Genomic DNA, 22,247 nt, shown 5'->3' with positions numbered 1-22,247 from the left:
GATACATTTCTTCTGCTTGTTAAAATTACTCATGATCATATATTTATTATAGGCAGCTTGTCTTTTTATAACATATTAATAGAGACTTCTACAGCATTTTATCCTTATTTTTCTTTTTAGTATTAGATAAGAATATTTTTTTCTTAGAAAGAGGTAGGGTTTTCCTGTAACATTCCCCTGATATTAAAAGCTTTGCTTAATTAAACAAAAGTCTTTGTAGCCAGAGACAGCTCATTCTAGACTATACATTTGGTGGATCAGAGAAATTACAATGTACATGCTCAGATGTTATCTTTTTAGAAAGCTCTTCTTCGACCACCTTCTCTAACATTGGCTTCTCGGTCACTTCATAGAGTATCATTCTGTTTCATTCCCCTTCTAGGGTTTACTATTATCTGACACATCTTCATTTATTTTTTCCTGGTACAAATTTTTTCCTACCTTTCGCCCCAACCACCGCCATTTCCACACACAATCAGTATCCTTGCCAAACTGCTTTATTTCTTTGCTCTTATATCCAGAATTATGCCATGTACCCCTAGTAATCAAGAATAACACTCGAAAATTACTTTTAAATATCAAGGACAAAAGGAAAATAAATGATCAATTGTCAGCCTGAAAATAAAGTACAAGTGTGTGTGTGTGTGTGTGTGTCACTGCATCTTAAAATAAATATTTGACTTAGGCACTTTCTAAAATGTGCTGCTAACGCTAAGATTCAAACATTTTCAGACTACTATGCAAAAACCAAGTAGAATAGGGAGCATGAAGATTTAGAGAGAAACAGAAAGGCAAATATGGAGAACATGAAAACTGTGTAGGAAGTGGAGATTTAAAAAATAAATCTCATATCTTTGACTCCCCTCTGCTACTGTCTACAGAACATTCTGTGAACACGCTGTGTACATTCATCATTTCTAATGCAGTATTTTATTTCTTCACCCAAATGATCGCTACGTTAATTTTTCCATTTAGAGTATTTAAGGCTTAACTCAGTTGCCATGGCTTCTGTAAGTATTTTCTAATCCCACCAGAATATAACCCCAGTGTAGCATTTACTTCATCAGACTTTGTGAAATACTGCTTAATTCATATATGCTTTTCCCACTTGATTTTGTGATCTTTCATTATGGGTGCATACTTTATTGATCTTAGCAACTCAGTGCAAGAGAGGACAACTTGTATGTAATTTCCTATAAATAATGAAATGGTAGTATACTCAGCTGAAAAGAGTGTGGGCTTGGAAACCACAGGAAAGGGTTTTGCCAGCCTGAGGGATTCGCCATGTCCCTCCCAGTCAGCACACCATACACTAGCTCTGCCACTTTTTATAAGATACCTAAATTCTCTAAAGCCTCCTAGTGCTGCTTATAAATTCAGAAGTCTAATACTTCCCTCAGAATTTTTGTAGCAATTACATGAGGCAACAGATATAAAGAACTAAGGCATTCCATATCTTGCAACTGCTATTACTATTAATACTTTAACTGCTGCTAATAGTTTAATAACTGCTTTTTAATGGAAATCAATTTAGTTAAAATGTTGAACAAATACAGTCATATACATCTGTGAGCTGCTTCCTTCTAAACTCAGTTCTGTGTACTCATTTTCCATTGCTGTGTAACAAATTGCAACAAACTTAGTGGCTTAAAACATCCATTTACTATCTCAAAGTTCTGTAACATCATCAGAAGCCCTTGCAAGGCTTTGAGGTGTTCTGTAACCTGCTTCTCACAAGGCTGCATCAGGGGCTCAGCCAAGATGGGAGCTCAGCCAAGGCTCAGGTCCTCCCTCTTACAATCTTACAGATTGTTGGAAAAATTCAACTCCTTGCAGCTGTAGAACTGATGGAGGCTGTGTACTCAAGGGCAACAGGAGAGCATCCCTCTAATGTTTCACCTTTTTCAAAGGCCCACTTGGCTATGTCAGCCCCACACAAGATAATTTTCTTTTTTATTAACTTGAAGTCAACTGATTAGTAACCTTATCATGGGAGTGATATCTCATCAGATCCAGAAATTGACTCCACATTCAAGGAGGGGGGAGGATTGTATGGCACATGTTATAAACCCAGAGATGGAAATCTGGGGGGCCATCTGAGACTCTTGCCTACCACTCAAGTTAATAACGACAAGCTAGGAAATGCACTTTGGTAGTTACATATTTTAGCAAGGTATCCATGTGTGTGGATGAACATGTGGTTTCAGCAATTGCCTTGGAATAAACCAAGTGAAGATCCTAACAAAATTCTCTCATGTGAAAAAGTTGGATCTCTGGAACTGAGAATCAAAAACATGGAAAAACATATTTTTATTACTTTAAAAATTACAATTATCATTAAAACAATGAGTAGCTATATGTGTCAGGGATTCTCAGGATAAAGACAAAATAATGTTGTATTTTTTTTTTTTTAATTAATGAGCAAAGAGGATTCTGGTAAAAAAATGTGGTAAGGAAAAAGTGTTGAATTTGGTTGAGAAAGTTTTTGGTCTTTGAGTGGTCTTTGGACAGCACAAATAAGACAATGAATGAGAGTGTTTTCAAAAAAATTAAAGAGGGGGCCAGGTGCGGTGGCTCACACCTGTAATCCTAGCACTCTGGGAGGCCGAGGCGGGTGGATCGCTTGAGCTCAGGAGTTCGAGACCAGCCTGAGCAAGAGTGAGACCTCGTCTCTACTAAAAATAGAAAGAAATGATCTGGAGAACTAAAAATATATATAGAAAAAATTAGCCAGGCATGGTGGTGCATGCCTGTAGTCCCAGCTACTCAGGAGGCTGAGGCAGTAGGATCACTGAAGCCCAGGAGTTTGAGGTTGCTGTGAGCTAGGCTTACGCCACGGCACTCACTCTAGCCCGGGCAACAGAGTGAGACTCTGTCTCAAAAAAAAAAAAAAAAAAATTAAAGAGGGAAGAAGGGAGTGAGGAAGGTTGAGGAAGAGGAAGAGGGAGCAGAGAGAGATAAGAATGGGGGAAAAAATATCCTACTCTATTCCCTTTACTTGAAATAGATTTTCCGGTAACAACAATAAAGACAAAAGAGATGAAAATGAACATCAAGAAAGTGACCTAAAACCAAAATGTTAAAATATATACACATAATTATATAGAAAATTATTCAGGAAACTCTTCAGATAGAAATTATATAGTTCTTTATTATTTATAAGTGAATTTGTAGGACTCAAATGTTTTTCAAATTAAAAGCTTATATTATGAATTTTTTCCACATTATTTTTAAACTTCAGAAACATCACACATTGCCTAACTACTGCCCACATACTCTAGAAGGAAAGATAGAATTCTTATTAACAAACAATGGACATATTTTTTTTTGCCTTTTTTCTTCTTTGATATACAGGAATAAATTTGTGCTGATTAACGTATATTTTCTGGTATGATTTCTCAGAAGCAAAACTTGAGGAAGATTTTTTTTTCTTATAATTAGCTTTGAATTTGTAATATACTAAATGTGTTCATTCCTTGGGCATATTTCTCCCCAAATTCTAAAGTAATGGTGAAAACTCAAGTCCATATATGCATATGTTGGCATACTTCTACTCTGAACAGCAACTGTGTATAACACGGAGGTTGAATTGTGTGGGGGCAGGTTAGATAAGAGTGTAAAGCCTAAGAACTAAATGGAAAATTTTTTCTATGCTTTTTCTTAATAAGAGGTAAAAAGGCCTTTTCTGAAAATTTGCTTGGGGCTACAGAATTTAAATGAATCCCCTGGGACATTAAATGGTAAATTTATAGATTATTGAAGGATACATATATACTACATACCTAGTTCTTACAGAAAACCACGTGCATCTCTTTAGAGTACTTTAGATATTTACTTACCTGAAAGGAGACTATGGAACTGCATTGTTAAAGATAAAGATTAACTTTCTACTGGGATTTCATAGTTTTTATGACATGTGTGAAAGACCATTATTCTCTAGATGGAGATTTACTCAGAAGGAATATTTGCAGAAAGCAAATCAAGCTATCACTTTATAAACAGCACGTATACACCCCCTATAACAATGCATCCAAGAAAAGCCTGCATTGTAGCTCCTGAGTTAGTGTTAAAGGCTAAATGAGATCCCAAATCAGCTCAATGTTGCTTCTCTCTCAGCTGTATTTTAGGATACCTGTTATCAGGCAACTAATGGCTATATAGAGAAATCTGATAGAGAAATACACAGAAAAGGCCCCTGTTTAATTAAACACGTTTGTAGGATTTGAAAAACAGGGGAGAGACATTTGGCTCTGAAAACCATATTGCCCAAAGAATAAGCTTTTCATAGGTCTACTCACTATATAGAGGCATGTATCTCTAGAAAAAGAGTAAGTTCTTGACTTTAAAACATAAAAATAATCTTTTGTAACATTTAGCTCCAGGGGCAAAGAGAAGGCTTCAAACAGGCCCAAGCTGTTGTACAAGATGCCCCAAGCTTGGGTGTATGACTCAGCCGATACAGTGATGCTAAAGGTATCTATATTTTATGGAGAAGCTGTGTGAGGTCCCTGGAAAGCTTCAGCAGGAGGGTTGCAACACAGATGCTAGTGTACTGTAGCAAGGCCATGTTTTCAATAGCAGAGAACTATTTTTTGTGTTTAAAATAGTTCTTGATATGTGAATGAATGTCTGACCAAAGAAAAGCAAGTGACTACACAATCAGACTGGCTGTGACGGCCCAACACCAGATGTAGGGCAGTGACCCTCCCCACCATTATCCTGGTATTGTCAAGTTACCAAACCATAAGGTCAGGTGATTGCAGAAGCAAGCCATTGTGCAGTTGAAATGGTACTTTCTAGAAATGGCCTGAACAAATTGAGAGGGCACAAGTGAGTTATATAAGCAGGTTGCCTAGACTCTGTTTTAGAAAGTCTCTTTCTCAGCTCACATCTCTGGCCTCATGGCTGACAGAAGTTCAGTTCACAGATGGGTTTAACTTGATAAATTAATGCAAGCTGAAGATTTAAAACTACTGCAAAATATAACAGTGGGGATTTTATCAGTTTGCTGGGGCTCTTGTAACAAAGTACTATAGGCTACGTGGCTTGAAACAACAGAAATTTATTTTCTCAGAGCTCTGGAAACTGGACTTCCGAAATCAAAGTGTTAGCAGGGCCATGCTCCCTCTGAAGGCTCTAGAAAAGAAAGCTTCTTTGCCTCATTTTAGCTTCAGCTTGTTGCCAGAAATCCTCTGCATTCCTTGTCTTACAGCTGTGTTGCTCCAATCTCTGCCTCTATTGTCACGTGGCATTCTCTGTGTGTGTCTCTAGTGTCCAAAACTCCCTCTCCCTTCTCTTATAAAAGACACTAATCACTGGATTAGGGTCACATTCATAGGCCTCAAGGGTTGGGATTTCAACATATAATTTTGGGGGATGAAATTCAACACACAATGAGTGACACTAGAGGGTGGTGACAAGGGGAATCCTCACTGTGGGCAGAACTTGAATGAGTATATTTTGTCACTTGTCTAACCAATTGAGGAGACACTTGAAGGAAGTGAGATTAGTTCAGAATCAAAGAGATCTAGAGAAGGGGTACATATACAGATTTATGGTCATCAACATTTTGGTGCCTCAAATTAATGCCCACCACAATTGATAAACTTGAAAGACACATTCAAATGAGACAGGTTGACTCATCCAGTTGACATTAGCCAATATGTTCTTGACCACTCAGTGTTTGTGGAAGAAGCCATGATGAATACATTGGCTGTGGTAGCAGGAATGGGAGTTATACATGGGCCCAAAGGCTTAAGCTTCCTTTCAAAAAGCCAGATCTATCTTCTACTGATGTTTGAACATCTGAAATTCTCAAAATAGAGATCAATGCTGAGTCCTTGAAACAGTATTATTGGACCCAAGGAGACTAATTTAATCACTTCATGGCAAAGTAATTACAGGCAGCCCTTGTATCCTGGAGGGCAGCATTTCATCCTAAATAGAATTAACTCATGCTATAGTACTGGTTTGCTTTCCATGCCTAAAGTTTTTCTGAAAGTATCGACATCTAAAACTTATTATATGTTGCATCACTTCAGTCTAAAAGATCCATCTTATGGAGGAGGTGGTGTGACAATGAGCACATGACTATGGGATCCACTGATTCTATCCCATATAATACTATCCAGAATGACCTGGATTAATGGAATGCCTTTTTTGGGTTTTTTTTTGTTTTTTTTGTTTTTTTTTTTAGACAGAGTCTCACTCTGTTGCCTGGGCTAGAGTGCCGTGGCGTCAGCCTAGCTCACAGCAACCTCAAACTCCTGGGCTCAAGCAATCCTTTTGCTTCAGCCTCCCAACTAGCTGGGATTACAGGCATGCACCACCATGCCTGGCTAATTTTTTCTATGTATTTTCAGTGGTTCAGCTAATTTTCTTTCTATTTTTAGTAGGACAGGGTCTCGCTCTTGCTCAGGCTGGTGTCGAACTCCTGAGCTCAAATGATCCACCTGCCTCGGCCTCCCAGAGTGCTAGGATTACAAGCGTGAGCCATCGTGCCCAGCCTGGAATGCCTTATTAAATATTCAACTAAGGCATCGTGTCTGACAAACTACTTCTCAGATTTGAAATGTTGTCTGTCAGGATTCCGTGTACGCATTGAACTAATTTCTTGACGTATACCCAATAGCTGGAACACAGAAGTTCAGGGACCAAAGAAGACTGGCCTCTCTCACCATTGCTGCCAGTCACCTATGAAGAATTTATGCTTTCTTCCCCTGAAAACAGGCTCTGCTGGAGTGGGCATCCTGTTACCTGGGATTTGAGGGGTGGGGACATTTATACTGGGGAACACAGTAAAGCTAGATTCTCTGTTACATGATGGTTGGGAGGAGCATGTGTGGAAATCAGAGCATCTATCTGGGCCTCTCTTGAAGCTTTCATGCCCAGTATAATGGTGAAAGGTCAACTGCAGCACTTGTTGTTAGGGTCAAGAATCTCAAGGGCTTAGGCTTCTCACAGTTGAATATCTGGGTCACTCCATCATGCAAGCAATCAAGACCAGAGGAAATGCTGCTTGAAGGGGAGACATATCTAGAATAGGAGGTGGAGAAGTGGCATAATAAATATCACTAATAGCCCGAGGGCCAGTTGCAGTAGCGAGGACTACAGCTTATTCCACTAATCATGGCATATTAAGTCATTTGTAGAGATGCTGAAGGTTCAGCGGCAGAACAGATTTCATTGCAGGGCACAAACGGACTGTGTGCAGGGTGAGCTTTTCATCCCTTTGTCACTGATGTCCCAGCTGCACATGCTCTAGGCCTCTTCCATGATTTCTGCCAAGGCCAAAGTAGGAAGGGGTCACAGCAAATGTAACGTAATAGTACAGGGGTAAACACTCTGAAGAAGCAATTTTTGATCAATTGAGGTGAAAGCTGATGGACAAATGCTTTAATTGGACAATCTCGGAAAGCATTCTGTATGCTTCCTAGAGGCATTTATTGCCCATGGCAATACACTTGATAATACACCTTGATATTGTTTTTTCCTCCCTCCCTGCCTCACTTTCCCTGGTTCTTCCTTCCTGTTCTCAGGCATCGCTTTTGTAACTATCTGCACAAAACTCCTCATCTCAACTCTGCTTTTGAGGAAACCCAGGCTAAGAGAAGAGCCTTTATTCCCCCACTCAACGTCTCATTTTGGTATTATTTAAATCATTATGACAATGACAATGATATGTTCATTTACAACACCTGATGATAGCACAACAAAGTGACTATAATCAATGATAAGTTAGGGTATACTTTAACTAAAACAGTGGAATTGGAATATTTCTAACACAAAGAAATTATAAATGCCTGAGGTGATGGATACTCCAATTACCCTGATTTGATTAATTCACGTTGTATGCCTGTTTCAAAACATCATGTGTACTCTATAAATATCTACAATTACTATGAACCCATAATAATTAAATATAATTTTTTTAAAAGGAGCAAACAATAAAAACAGACTGTGTCTTAGGGCATAGACGAATACATAGATTAGTATGCTTTGGTAATAGCATCTATTTCTCATTACAGCATCAATATTAATTAATAAGACAGAGAATTGCATATGTTTTATTTTAAAGTCTTCAAGAAGAAGGATTGGTAAACTGTCCTTTCTAATACAATGGGTGGTCACTTGAAGGATTAATATTTGTTATTGAAAGGAGTATTTTGAAGCCTGTTCTGTTCTCTTTTTTATGAAAGGAGACAGCAAGAAAAACCTGGGAAAGTAGGTACGCGTTTTCTGAGGTAACTCAAGAGGATTATGAATAATATCCTACTTGTTCCTTGTAGAGATTGCTTCATTTGTTCATTCATTCATTCATTCAAACCACTAATATTTTGATCATCTACTAAGTTCCAGGCGGTTTTCTAGATGCTTAGAGTACAAAAACAGTGAACAAGATAGAGTCTCTGACTTCTTGGAACTTCTTTTTAGTAAACAGAACAAAATAACAGGCATATTTCATGTAGTGATGCATGCTAAGAACAAAATATTTAGAAAGGTGAAATGGAATAAAAGGGATAAAGAGGGATAAGGATTGGCATCTAGGTATAGGAAGAGAAAATGGCATTTCCAAGAAGGTGGCATTTCAACAGCATCCTGAAGGAACTGAGGGAGTGAGCCATCAACTATTTGGAGATGACTTTTCAAGACAAAAGAAATAACAAGTAAAAATTCTAACGGAAGAACATCAAAGCATATACAGGAAGAGTGCAGGGTCCAAGGGGAGGACAGTAATGGGGGGCCAGATAATTTAGGAACATGTAGACCATTGTAAAACCATTGAGTTTTATAAAATTTTTTCTTAGCATAATAGAAAGACCCAGGGGTGTTTTATGCCCAGGGAAATCTGGACACAAAAAGGAGATACAAATCAAAAGTGTGATTAGAACCCTAAGCAGGTAGTATGAGAATGACAAGGTCTCAGGATTCCATTAACTATCAAAGCACACAATTAATTGGAAAGTTAAACATTAGCTAAAAGTATTTAAAGTCCCCTTATTCTACAATAATAGGAATTAGGTTTTTAGAACACTCTTCTTTCCACTCTTCTTCCTCTAGCTCTCTTGCTTTCTTCCCCTCTGAATGTGTGGGATTGACTGCTAAAATATGAGTAATTTTACTGTAATTTGCTACCATGAACATTTGTGAGAAAAAGTTGTGATTGACTGTCTTTAAAAACTTCCCAGACAGAATGTAGAAGCCAGTGATAATGCTGAGCTTGAGACCTAAGGGACTGCTGTTGGTTAATTGCAAAGTTTATTTTTTTCTCTTTGTATAATGCTGTGTCATCTAGAGGTTCCCAGTCCAATGGCTTAGGTTCTGTTGCTTAGTTCCTCATGTCTACTGAACAGCTGGTAAATGTGACAGCCTGGTGTGCAGAGACCACGAGTCACGTTTCCAGCACACGTTCTTACATTGCCATCATTATTTCACGTTTTTTAAAAGGATAGCAACTGAAAATGAGTTGTCAGCCTTCAAAAGGCATTACAAAACCCATTTAGGTATATAGATAGATGGAAAAACGAGTATGAAATGTAATCTTCATACAATTTCCATTTTATTAAATATATTAAAATAGAAAATGTTAATTAACACCAGAATTATTCATTGGCTCAAAAATCTCAAAGGGGTTACACAACATGTAATCCATTTTTGTATATTATACATTTCAAAGGGAACACATTGTTTTATCAGGAACTAGCCTAAGGTTTATAGAATGCCTTGTATACCTATGCTCTTGATTTTTTTTTTTTTCCTCAAATGGGCAGATTTTTGAAAATGGCTCTCACAAAATTCAATCACCATTTCAAAATGTGCCAGGGCTTCCAAATAATATAATTATAGTAAATCCTGAGAGATTATCACTATGATCAATGGAAGGTGTTTGCAAGGTAGAAAAATGTCGCCTAATCTCCCCCGAAAAACAATTTATCTACCAAAGGTGGTCTTTATGGTAAACCGACAAGCAATTTTATTTTCTCTACCCAGTGCCAAGAACCACACTGGTTTTCCAACTCTGCACTTCTGCCATATGAAAGCACAGCCAGGAGACACAGAAGAAATGGGTAAAAATGGCAGCATGAAACTGTGTGCACCAGCAGGTGTCTAGTCACAGCCTCTATGCCATAATATATTTGAGTTTCCTAAGCAACTATGCTCCCTAGGAAACTGGTTAAACTGCTTCTATAGAAACTATTAACTGAGCAATTCCTCCTTCAAACCAGCTTTATGTAGAAAGTACAAGAACACGATGGCAGAATATTTTCCAATTCCTCAGGTCTATAGATTTGCTTGTGGAGTATTTTAGAACTATACTGCATAAATGTGAAACCATATTTGCCTCAGTTTTCATTACTTTTCTGCTCATTTCATTGCATATAACACAGAGAAAGCCATGCTGTGGGATGCTGTTGCTTCATTTGATAGTTTTGGAGAGCTAGAGAAATTGCCCAATTTGCTTGTGGGACTAATTTGACCTTTTTCTCTCCTAAACAATGGTGCATAAATTACAGACTCTGTAACTTTGGGCTCAGTAGAACATTGCATTAACCTATCTCATAATGAATTACATCTTAGCATTATTGGATTGAATCATATTTATACACTGTTGTGAGAAACATGAAGTTACATTTTTAATACACTGAAAATGCATATTTTAATTAAAATATATACTTTTTGTGACCTCCACTTTTTATTCTCATGTTAATGAAACTTAATTTTTATCACTGCTTTCATTTATTTGGCCAACCTTTAAACATCCTGTATATTGCCCTTTTTCATTAACTTTAAGACCAAGTTAAGATGAGCAGTTCAGGAATAAAATTTGTCTAGGGCCAAAATATTGAGACCTGGTAAAAGAGAGAAGGAATAATTGTTTTAAAAAATATTTATAATTAAAGTTCTTGGTCCACATTAAGGTGCTGATAATATATAAGAATACAAATCCCGTGAAAGCACGCAGTTTTCATTCCTAAATCCTATCTCAGAGAAGGCAATCATAAATGCTTAGTAGATCACAGAGACTTGTGCAAGATAGTGTGAAATGCAGACACTAAAAACATCTAGGAAATCTGGATTGGTTCACTTTTTCACAATGAGAAAATATTTGTTGCTTTTCTCTGCTTTATATTCCCATTGCATATATTACTAGATAAAAATAAAAATTCTGTAAATAATTATCTCCTTAAATTAAGTGCATTCAAGGACTAAAATTGTATGTATCTTTTTATGCAGAGATATATGGATGCATACATGTATACATACATACATGCTTTTACTTAAATAAAATAAAATGATATTACTTTTATCCCATATATATTGTTCTTCATTATTTTTTGTCTTATCCCACTCCTGCTCTATAATCATTCATTTTTGATTACTGTGTAGTTAATTTAATAGAGATTCTTATATAGTATAAATTTTAGCATTAAAAATAGTGGGTCACATTTTTTGAACTTGGTTGACAAGGTCTCTTCCCATATTTTGTTTTTTTTATATAATCAAATATTTCTATCTTTTCTTCTATAACTTTTACAATGTCAGTACTATTTTTAAAAATCCCCAATTTCTAGATTACACATATGTTTTTATAGTCTCTTTTCACATTTTTTATTTATTTTATTTTTTACATTTATGTCACTAGTGAAGGTAGAATTTCTTTTTGTTCATAATTTAAAATCAGAGTCCAAATGTATTTCCTTCCATAGTGAGCTGGAAGGAAAGAGAGTTTCCCTGATCTGTCATATACATGGAGAGCATGCATAGAGAACATAGGGCTAATTTGCCATAGAGAATCCCTTTAGTCTTGGAAATTGGTTGTTATTCATCATTCATTGTGTTTCCAGAGCACACCAACATTTAAATTACACAGTAAAACTACTGACAATAATTTCCATGTTAATCCTTCTAAGATGCTACACATTCTCTTGCTTTATTAAATAATGTTGATTTGATATAATTTAATATTTTACTAATGACTAAATTATAATTATAAACATCAGCCGTTTTACATTGCTCATTGAGGACAATTTCTGCCTTCCTCTTACTCCTCACAATAAAATTAAAAGCTCTTTACCACTGTTAACTCAAATCATTCTCTTTTCTTGATGTGTTGGAAATACACACTGACTTCCTTCTAGCTAACACTCCACAATTTCCATCAGTGTCTCTCACCACAAAGAATATACATGTTGAAATTCCTCAAATTTTCATTACTAAGCTAGTTTCTTCTTGCTACATACTCACTTCATAGGTGATTTTTCTGAGTTGAATTGTGTCCCACAAAAGGATATGTTAAAGTCCTGACTTCCATTACCTCAGAATGTGACCTTATTTGGAAATACAGCTTTGCACTACATAATATTTCAGTCAACAACACACCTCATATATGGCAGTGGTTTTATAAAATTATAATACCATATTTTTAGTGTACCTTTTCTATATTTAGATATGTTTAGATAGGCAAATATTTACCATTATGTGAAAATTGCCTATAGTATTTGATATAGTAACATGCTATAAGGTTGTAGACTAGAAGCAATAAGTTATAGCCAAAATGTTTACTAGGCTATACCTTCTAGGTAAGTACACTCCATGATGTTTGCACAATGACAAGATCACCTGATTATGCCTTTCTCAGAATGTATCTCTGTAATTAAGTGACATATGACTATAGTTTCACAGCAGACATAACTATTAACAGTTAAGATAAGGTCATACTAGAGTAAGGTGGGCTCTAAATCCAATATGACTGGTGTACTTATAAGAAGAGGAGAGAGCGAGACACACACATAGAGCAGAATGCCATGTGAAGTCACAGAGACACTCAGCCATGGGAAAATGGAAGTATAAATTATCTTTATGCTGCTACAAACCAAAGAACATATAGTGCTACCAGAAGCGAAAAGAAAAAAAGTGAGGATTCTCTACTAGAGACTTTAGAGGGACCATGGCCTTCCCAACCTCTTGATTTTGGATGTCTAGCCTCCAGAAATGTGAGAGAATAAATATCTGTGGTTTTCAGTTACTTAGTTTGTAGTACTTGGTTATGGCAGCTCAAGGAAAACTAACAGAGTGACATATTCTCTTCCCAACATTTTATTCCATCCAAATGTATACAATCAATGCAGGCTTCTCTTTTAATGTATAAACAAACAAAAATGTTCAAATTTAACATGCCCAACAGTAAATTAATTTTTCCCTTTCAACTTCCCCCTCCAACCAGGCATTCTTATTTCAGTGACTGGCATTACTATTTGCTGAATTACACAAGCTACACACTGAAGAAACACCCTGGATTCTCCTCTTTCCCTCTCATAGAAGACTCATACCATTCATCACTAATTTTGAGAAATTGTCTCCAATATCGAATTTACATTCTTTCCAGGTTCCTACCCCTCTGATGTACTAATCTTCATCACCACCAACACTGACTTAGATGACCTTAATAGATTACTAATTAGCCCCCTCTTTCATTCTTGCTCACTTTCCATACGAATAAAAGATATATTTAAAATTAATATAAACTATTTTTTATAAATTCTTTCTTAACATTTTCAGTTGTTCGTCATTGCACTTAGGCCAGAATTCAAACACCTTAGTGTAGATTGCAAGATCTACCTGATAAAGCCTACACTTATTTCATCAACTTCAAGCCAATTCCCTCTTCTACTTACTCAATGCCATCTATCCACACTGCCCGCCTTTCACATACCAGAGTCTTGACTTTGTTTATGCCGTTCTTTTGAGTGAATCAGTCTTTCCCACAAACACAACCATTCTTTTTCATGGCCGTCTTTTTATCATCATTCAAGTATCACTTCAAGTGCTACTTTCTCAGGGAAGCCGCCTTTCACTACTCTATCTAATACTGTTGTTACACTTGCTATCACTATTTGTCCATTTAAAAATATTTGCTTAATTGATTTCATCATACTTTCCATAATGTACAATTTACCATTTACAAAATTTTTACTTGTATGCAAATTTGATAGTTGTCTGCCTCCCACCTTAGACTCTAAGCTCTGTGAAAAAGAGAGGGCCACAACTATTGCATTCTCCACTGTATCTTGCTTCTTAGTATAGGGTCTAGCAATAAAAATAGCAATCATCAGGAGAAAAAGAAGGGAGGGAAAAAGGAAGAAAGGGAAGAAGGAAGGAAGGATATGAACAAGAGATGTTTTTTCTAATGTTAAGTGGTTCCCATCTAACAGGAAATATTAAATATTAGCTTTACCTAATTTAAGGTGGTATGACATAAATTATTTTCTCCAATTTTTTTTGCCTCTTCCAATTTACTGGTTCTGTTTCTGAGATGCAAAAAAGAGTAATGAAAGAAAGAATAGCACACAACAATAGTATTATAGTGGTATTCTTTCAGGTTAATTAGGCAGCTTTCATTCAGAAATGTTCAGAAAGTATATGCCATGCCTCCAAGCATCTTCACAAACTAAAGTACCAGAAGGAAGCAACATGATGGGTTTCAAGCTTCAGTCATGAGCATTTTACCAGAAAGTCTTGAACAAACCAAAGAACTGAGCTTTACAGTGCCTGGAAGTCATTTTTATGAGTCAATATAAACTTTTCTTCAATAATACAATGGAAAACCAAGGAAATTACACAGTCATTGATAGATAAATTTGGTGGCTTTGTTTGTGGATTCTGATTATATAGGTGTTAAAAGTCATGGGAAGTGTTTCTTCATTTTTTACTTTTTGGGAAACACAACTCGAGTTAATCTAATAAATCCCAAAATCTCCGTTGAATGTAATTTCAGTATAAGGTTTACATGAAATAACTACTAGTGAAATAGCAAAAACTTGGCAAGTGGACAAGACTAAGTCTAAACTTCCCATCTCTGATTTATTAGTTCTTCATTCCATTGGAGGTAGAATTTTCTGGTGATATTTAATAGTTTCTATTATTTTCCCACAATAGGAAAAAATAACTAAAATTACATATCTCATGGGTCCATAAGGATGGCAGATTTAGTGCTCGACATTGTCAATGAATGGGAAAATGCAATTATTCTCATTGCAGCAACTCTTAATTTAGGTTATCTTCCAACAAGCTGTCGGCTATTTCAAAAAAATTAAAATAGTCAACCCAAAGAATTCTAAACTGTCTTGAGATACGTATAATAATGCTAGACTTTTTCTCATAGCCTTGCATTTAGAGCTTAAAATTTCTTAAAATTCTTCTTGTTTCTTAGCAAATTGACGAGAGTTGCTGGCTCAAAGAAAATTGTTAAATTTCTGAAAAGACCATGTGTATTTTATTTTAATGTTCATCATATGTATCTTTTCCAGGAAAAGTAGTTAAAATTTGGCTTCTATATTCATATAGATGAAGGCAGTTTAGAGGCAATTTAGCTCATTCTTCTGTGTTAAGCAATGACTATTTCCTCTGAGCAGTATCAGACTGATAAAAATCAATCCTGCTTTTCACAGACTTCTATAACAACTTACTGCAAGAACCTTTTTATCTAATAACAGTGGGCAAATTTTTTCATTGTATTTAAATTCTTTTTCAGTTTATCTCCACCATCATAAAGCCAGAAAGAAATTTCAGAGATAATTTATCCACTCCAGTATTTTTATATAAGAAAGTAGCTGAATCATTTAGATAACTTGTTGTCTATGCTATTTTTAAAGATTTTTGTATGAAAGTTTGCTGAAGAAATACCATGCATATTTGATGTCATGGGGAAAGAAATGGTAAAAATTTTAAGGCAAGAATTATGAAGCTTGAAAAGACTGGGTCACAACTACTTTCTAAATTTGTATTCTTGGACAAGTTATTTCAATTCCGATGCTCATTTTTCTCATCTGTAAAATGATAATAAAAGTGCATCCTCATATTTGTTATAAAAATTAATTGCTATAATTTGAGTTCTTACGAGGTATCATGTTTGTTTATAATATTACCATTGCTTTCCTGACAAAGATTGTATGAAACTTAACTTTCTAAAAAGGTAAAGTCAATTTTTCATATAGGTAGCCTGGGTACTAATATTTAGCTATGAGCTATGATTTAGAAAAAAATGATATGAAGTAAAATTAAAAGTAAAAATATATTAAATAATAATTACCAGAGCATACTTCAACAGGGGCTATTATTAGTTTAAGCCAGGTTAAAATATTTTTTTTAGAAAATGTTAATCCTAAATGCTCATTTCAGGCAAGAATCTCATCTACAAAATTTTCTGACAATGACTTTAAAATTCTACTTAAAATTTTCAAGAATGAAGAAACTATTATCTCTACAAACACATGATTCTGTCTTTAAATAGCTACAAATATTAAGAAGTTTATGCCAATATTTAATTGCTTAATTTAATTAAATCCTCCTGTAATTTCTACTCATTTTTACTGGTTATATTCCTTATATTTTAGTCCCTCAAACCCATCATAGTGATTCCAATATTTAAAATATCAAGTTCCAGTCTCTACTATTCTTCCCTCCAAACTAAATCTTCCTTTAGTCATTTTTTACCTCTCATAATTAAAATTCAAGACATCTCATAGCCACATTTACCTTTGATAAATGTAATCCAATTAGTCCACCAAACACTTGAGTTAGCAGCTAGGAATTGTTCTTTCCTTCTCTGATACCCTTCCCTTCACTAAAGGCAAAACTCTAGCCCTATGTCTATGTTTTATGTTCTATCTTGCAGGTTTAGCTAATGGAAAACATCAAGTATGGTGTGTCCTAGGGTAATTTGCTTTTTAAGGATGATCTTGATGAGCAAAACCCATTAAAGTAAAAAAGATTTAAGCTGTAATGGTGGGGTAAAGCTATATTATGTGAGTATGTTTTATAAAGAGACTTGGTTCATGGCTATATCAAATCATAACATATAGAAAGCTTCTAATTTTAACTATTCACAGGGGTTAATATTCTTTGAAAGATACATTGAAACAGACTGTAGATTTCTCTAATTTCCCATAGGCTTTTTGCTATAGATTCGAAAGCCCATGGCCATTTCAGTCAGAGAACATCAGGAGAGTATGGGATCTTTATGATAATCTACTCTATCCTATCCTTTTACAGATTGACTAAAGTAATGCCTGGAGAAATTTAGAAATGTGTGAAAGGTCTTATTTAACTGTACTCATCCTGAGACTAAAGCCCAGTTTTTTTTTTTTGTTTTTTTTTTGAGAGAGAGTCTCACTCTGTTGCCTGGGCTAGCTAGAGTGCCGTGGTGTCAGCCTAGCTCACAGCAACCTCAAACTCCTGGGCTCAAGCAATCCTACTGCCTCAGCCTCCCAAGTAGCTGGGACTACAGGCCTGTGCCACCATGCCCAGCTAATTTTTTCTATATATTTTTAGTTTTTCAGTAAATTTGTTTCTATTTTTGGTAGAGACGGGGTCTTGCTCTTGCTCAGGCTGGTCTCAAACTCCTGATCTTGAGCGATCCTACCCCCTCGGCCTCCCAGAGGGCTAGGATTACAGGCGTGAGCCACTGTGCCCGGCCTTAAGCCCAATTTTGTTGTCTTAACTTCATGAAATCAGCACCAGTGGATGTGTGGAGGGATCAGGTGATATTTCAGACAGTAGGAAACCTATCCTAGAGTTAGCATATTGTCCATACTGGTTAAACACTTATGGATGAGGAAGGACAGTTTTATTTCCTTTCATATTGTGAACTAAAATAAAATCTTAAGCCCCCCAGCTGACTGAATGGCCCCCCTCTTGGCCAAGGGGATCCCAGAAATACCCTACAGCTGAGTTGCTGGCCACGAGAAGGAGGTCAGACGTATCTAGTCATGCCCTTCTCCCTTGTTGGTGCTGTCCTTTCTAACTCATTAACAGACCTAAGGCTACACAAGACAAAGCTTAAACTACAACTGATCACTTGGGTTTTGGTAAATGCCTGGTGCCTTGTTTCTGATTAACAGACATCGTTATCTTAAAACATTCCAAGATTTAGACAAAGCTTTATTTCTTTAATCTATTACAAATCAAAGAATCTTTAAACCTACCTATAACTTGCCAATCTTTGAGATGTCCCTCCTTTTTAGGCCAAATGAAAGTATGCCCTCAACGTATTGACTTCGGATCTTACGTGTAATTCCTGCCTCTATGAACGTATTAAACCAATTCTAACCCAGCTACCACAGACACATTTTCTCAGGACCTCTTGAGGCCATGTGTTCCAGGCCAGTCACACACATTTTGCTCAGAGTAAACCTCTTTAAATTCTTTTACAGAGTTGTTTGTTTGTTTGTTTTCCATTAGCGATATTTAAAAGGACACATTACTAGAAATACATGTTTTCTGTAGAATACAGAATTTGCTAATGATGAAATTAGAACCATCTAAGTTGCCTCTGAAATATGTGTTTATCCTCTCTTTGAGAGTTAATTTCTGTGCAATCACAAATTTAATTGGAACTTAAAATTAGTAGGTAAGTTTCTGCCTTAGTAAACCTGAATTCAACAGTGTCTAATGGCTATTTGATTGACATCATCAATATGTCTTTTCAAGCAGATACCTATATCATGCAGTCATTTTAAAAATTAACACTAATTATATTTTAAGCCAAAGTGTTAATCATTGTCCCTTCTTTTAGGTAGAATTGAGAATAGTTGCTCAGGCAACTGTGAAGTATGTTGTTTGGTGCTTGGGTTACTGTGATTAAAACAATGGCCTTCAGTTTGCTGTGCCATCAGCCTGGTACATGTCACTAACACTGAATTCATTTTTTAGAACAGAACCATATACCCATCTTCTATTGCAATTACTGCAGAGGAGGAGAGATAGAGAAGTAAAAATGAAACATTTCAAGGATGAATGGGCACTGAAAATTGGTAAAGTGGCAGGAAAGTCCAAGTTTGAAGAATGAAAAAGTAAATGTATGTAGAAAAAGTAGTTTCGAAAACAGGGAAAGAAATGATATTTTGCAGAAACATCTGTTTGCTGCTGCTGAAAATTTTAGCATTTAAATGTTCTCATTTGGGCTCCAAAGTTAGCACTTTCCTGAAGTAGTTCACACCTTTGCTATTGCTCCTGTTCAGCTATAGATCATTTTATGCAAGGCTGGTTTTAACAAGAAAATGGTGCATTAATTTACAATGTGTTGAGTATTTTTAAAGTGGCAAAATCTAGGCTTTTGTGAAATTTTAGAATCTGGAGAAAATAGAAATACTTATATAAAGCTCTTTAAAATACAAGAATGGCTTCATGCACAAGAAATTATACCCTGGCCGGGCGCGGTGGCTCACGCCTGTAATCCTACCACTCTGGGAGGCCGAGGTGGGCGGATCGTTTGAGCTCAGGAGTTCGAGACCAGCCTGAGCAAGAGCGAGACCCCACCTCTACTAAAAATAGAAAGAAATTATATGGACAGCTAAAAATATATATAGAAAAAATTAGCCGGGCATGGTGGCGCATGCCTGTAGTCCCAGCTACTCGGGAGGCTGAGACAGGAGGATCGCTTGAGCTCAGGAGTTTGAGGTTGCTGTGAGCTAGGCTGACGCCACGGCACTCACTCTAGCCTGGGCAACAGAGTGAGACTCTGTCTCAAAAAAAAAAAAAAAAAAAAAAAAAGAAATTATACCCTGATTAAGAAAATTAGAAAATTCTGTTATACAAAAAAACGTATTCCAACCTCTAAACTAGTGGGTTTTCTATGACTCCCTAGAGTGTCTATGGAGTACTGAAGCAGATATAAACTCAGACACTATTTAGCTATACTTTTATTATAATCTCTTACTCTCCCTTCCCTTCCTTGCCTCCTATCCCTCTTCTTTATTAAACTTTTTATTTTTTTATTTCTCATTTTTTTATTTTCCTTTTCTGTTTTTCTCATTGCCCCCTTTTTCTTTTTTCTGTCTCTTATTTTTTACCTGTTTGTTTCAAATATTTTAGTTCTGTTTTTATTTAAAAAATAAACTTGCTAATAACTGTTCAGAGTCCTCTCTCAGATTTCTCACTGGAGTAATTAATATTTTAGAGTTTTATATTTCTGAAATGTCTTAACATTTCAAATACAATTAAGATAAACAATAAAGCTTCCTGGGCATTACATATGTACCTTGATCTACACATTTTTTTGCAAATACCAAACTAACAGACCAAATTGGTTCAAATATATGGATTATGTTTCATTATTCAACTGATTAAAAATCCCCCAAATTAAAATGATAAATATAGTAAATCATAATTAACGTCATTGATAGGTTCTTGGAAACTACAACTTTACCTGAAATAACCTATTAACATAATGAAACCGATTTTACCATAAGCTAATAGATGTAAATAAGAGTTAAATTCTCATGGCATGGTCACAAAATCATGGTCAGACTTCTATATAGGACCCAAAACGTTTCTAATATTAAACATTAAAACAAATATGAGTTATACATACTTTTAATAAAGATGAATAAAACCAAGTAAGATAATTATTTACCTAATTATTCCAGTTCAGAGTTGAAAGTGGTCGGAGCCTCTCCCAGAAGCTCGGAAAGTGAGGTGGGAACCAATCCTGGACAGAATGTCTCCATCTAAGGGGTACTCACCCCACACTCACTCATTTAGAAAGACCAGTTCACATCACGTGCACATATTTGGGATGTGGGAGCAAGGCAGACTACCTGGGGAAAACCTACACAGGCATGGGAAGGACATGCAGACTCCATCCAAACAGTTGCCTCAGCTGGTAATAAATTTTTTCCTTTTCCTCACCAATATTACAAGGAAACAACATTGAATGAAATGATGTTATTTGAGAACCTGCTGTATGAAGTTGGGTCCCTTTATTTTGTATGATAAATATTGAAGTTGTAAAGGATTACTCTTTTGATACAATAATTGCTCTGTCTTGTCAAAGTACCACAGCAATTAAGGATCCAAATAGAAAAGAACATAAACTATATTTGGGTGCTGTCTTAGTCTATTTGTACTGCTATAACGGAACACCTGAGACTGGGTAATTTATAAAGAACAGAAATTTATTTCTTATAGTTCCGGAGACTGAAAAATATAAGATCAAGGTGCCTGTGGGTTCAGCTGTCAGGTGAGGGCTGCTCTCTGCGTCCAAGGAAGGCAGAAGGGGAGCTAGTGAATGCTGCATGCAGCCTCTCTAAGGGCCTTAATCCCGTTCCTGAAGGACGAGCCCTCATGGCATCCTCACCTTTTAAAATTCCCATTTTTAATACTATCACATTGGCAACACCTCAGTTTTGGAGGGGCTATACTCAAACCACAGCAGATGCTTTTTAGACAAATATCATAATATGTACTATATAAGGGAGATTGTGTTTGTTTTACACCTTTGAGCCAGGCACTAGACTTCCAAGTATATGTGGCCCAGGAAAATAACTAAGCGGGAGACAGATTTAATCTTCTTTCAATATTTTTATGCAGGAAAATTAAGGTAAAGAAAGGTATTAACATACAGTGAGGAAAACATCGGTCAGAATGGCAAAAATCTTTTCAAATTACAACCTAAACTCATGGGCGGTGGCGGAAATAGTGAAGCAAAAGTCTAGATGTTGTAAAGCAGAATATGTGCTGCTTAAACTTAGGTTGCTTTAGCCCTAGTTGCCAGTCAAAACTCTTATTCCCCGAGCCACACTGGTCAGCCCTTAGAATAAACAGAGGATCAAAGAGCCACGCCGCACCACATGATGAACTCGCCAGAAAATTTAATTAGGAAATACGGAGCGTTATTTTCTGAATTTGTGATACCTCATCATACTTACAGAGACATTCTTCAAAGTATAGAAAGGGTTGTTATATGTAAATTGAGCATATATAAAAATAAAGATGGATAGAGAGAGATAATGAATGAGTGGTCTATTCATCTGCGGCAAATATTTGTAGCACTTAGGCCATGCTCAGCTCCGGATTTTCTCAATTTCAAAATAACATCCAAATGCCTAATGGATTAAAAATGTTCCAGTGTATCTTATGCTGAGTACAATTGTGTGAGTAATCAATACAAGTTCCTCTAAACTAGTAATTTTTGCTTTTCAGCTGAAGACTTACCCAGGCTTACAGATGCCCAAATTGAAGGAATACAAAACTACAACCCTGTAAGTATAAGCACATTTTCCTGAGCCTCTGGGAACAGACAAGCAGAGGTAGAGTAACAAACATATTCTGAAAAAGTCAAAGTGATTATACTCTTTTCTGACCTCCTCACTTCTTAAAATTTATTGACATTAGGCTAGGGATATGTTTTTCACTCGGATTACAGATCAATTCTTCAATGGGTTTCTTGGTTTCCTTTCAACTTATCT

At 36.0% G+C, this 22,247-nt stretch overlaps 1 long non-coding RNA gene across 1 annotated transcript; it reads left to right on the top strand.

The window, feature by feature from the left end:
- The first annotated feature begins 6,862 nt into the window (after positions 1-6,862).
- On the top strand, positions 6,863-19,074 carry LOC138382658 (uncharacterized). The gene is made up of 3 exons (XR_011233468.1): positions 6,863-7,055; positions 15,654-15,716; positions 18,712-19,074. It is a non-coding gene; the product is annotated as an uncharacterized lncRNA (long non-coding RNA).
- The last annotated feature ends 3,173 nt before the right edge of the window (positions 19,075-22,247 follow it).

The sequence above is a fragment of the Eulemur rufifrons genome, chromosome 4 (genome assembly GCF_041146395.1).
Source record: "Eulemur rufifrons isolate Redbay chromosome 4, OSU_ERuf_1, whole genome shotgun sequence".
NCBI classification, from domain to species: Eukaryota; Metazoa; Chordata; class Mammalia; order Primates; family Lemuridae; genus Eulemur; species Eulemur rufifrons.
This window is presented reverse-complemented; position numbering and strand designations above follow the sequence as displayed.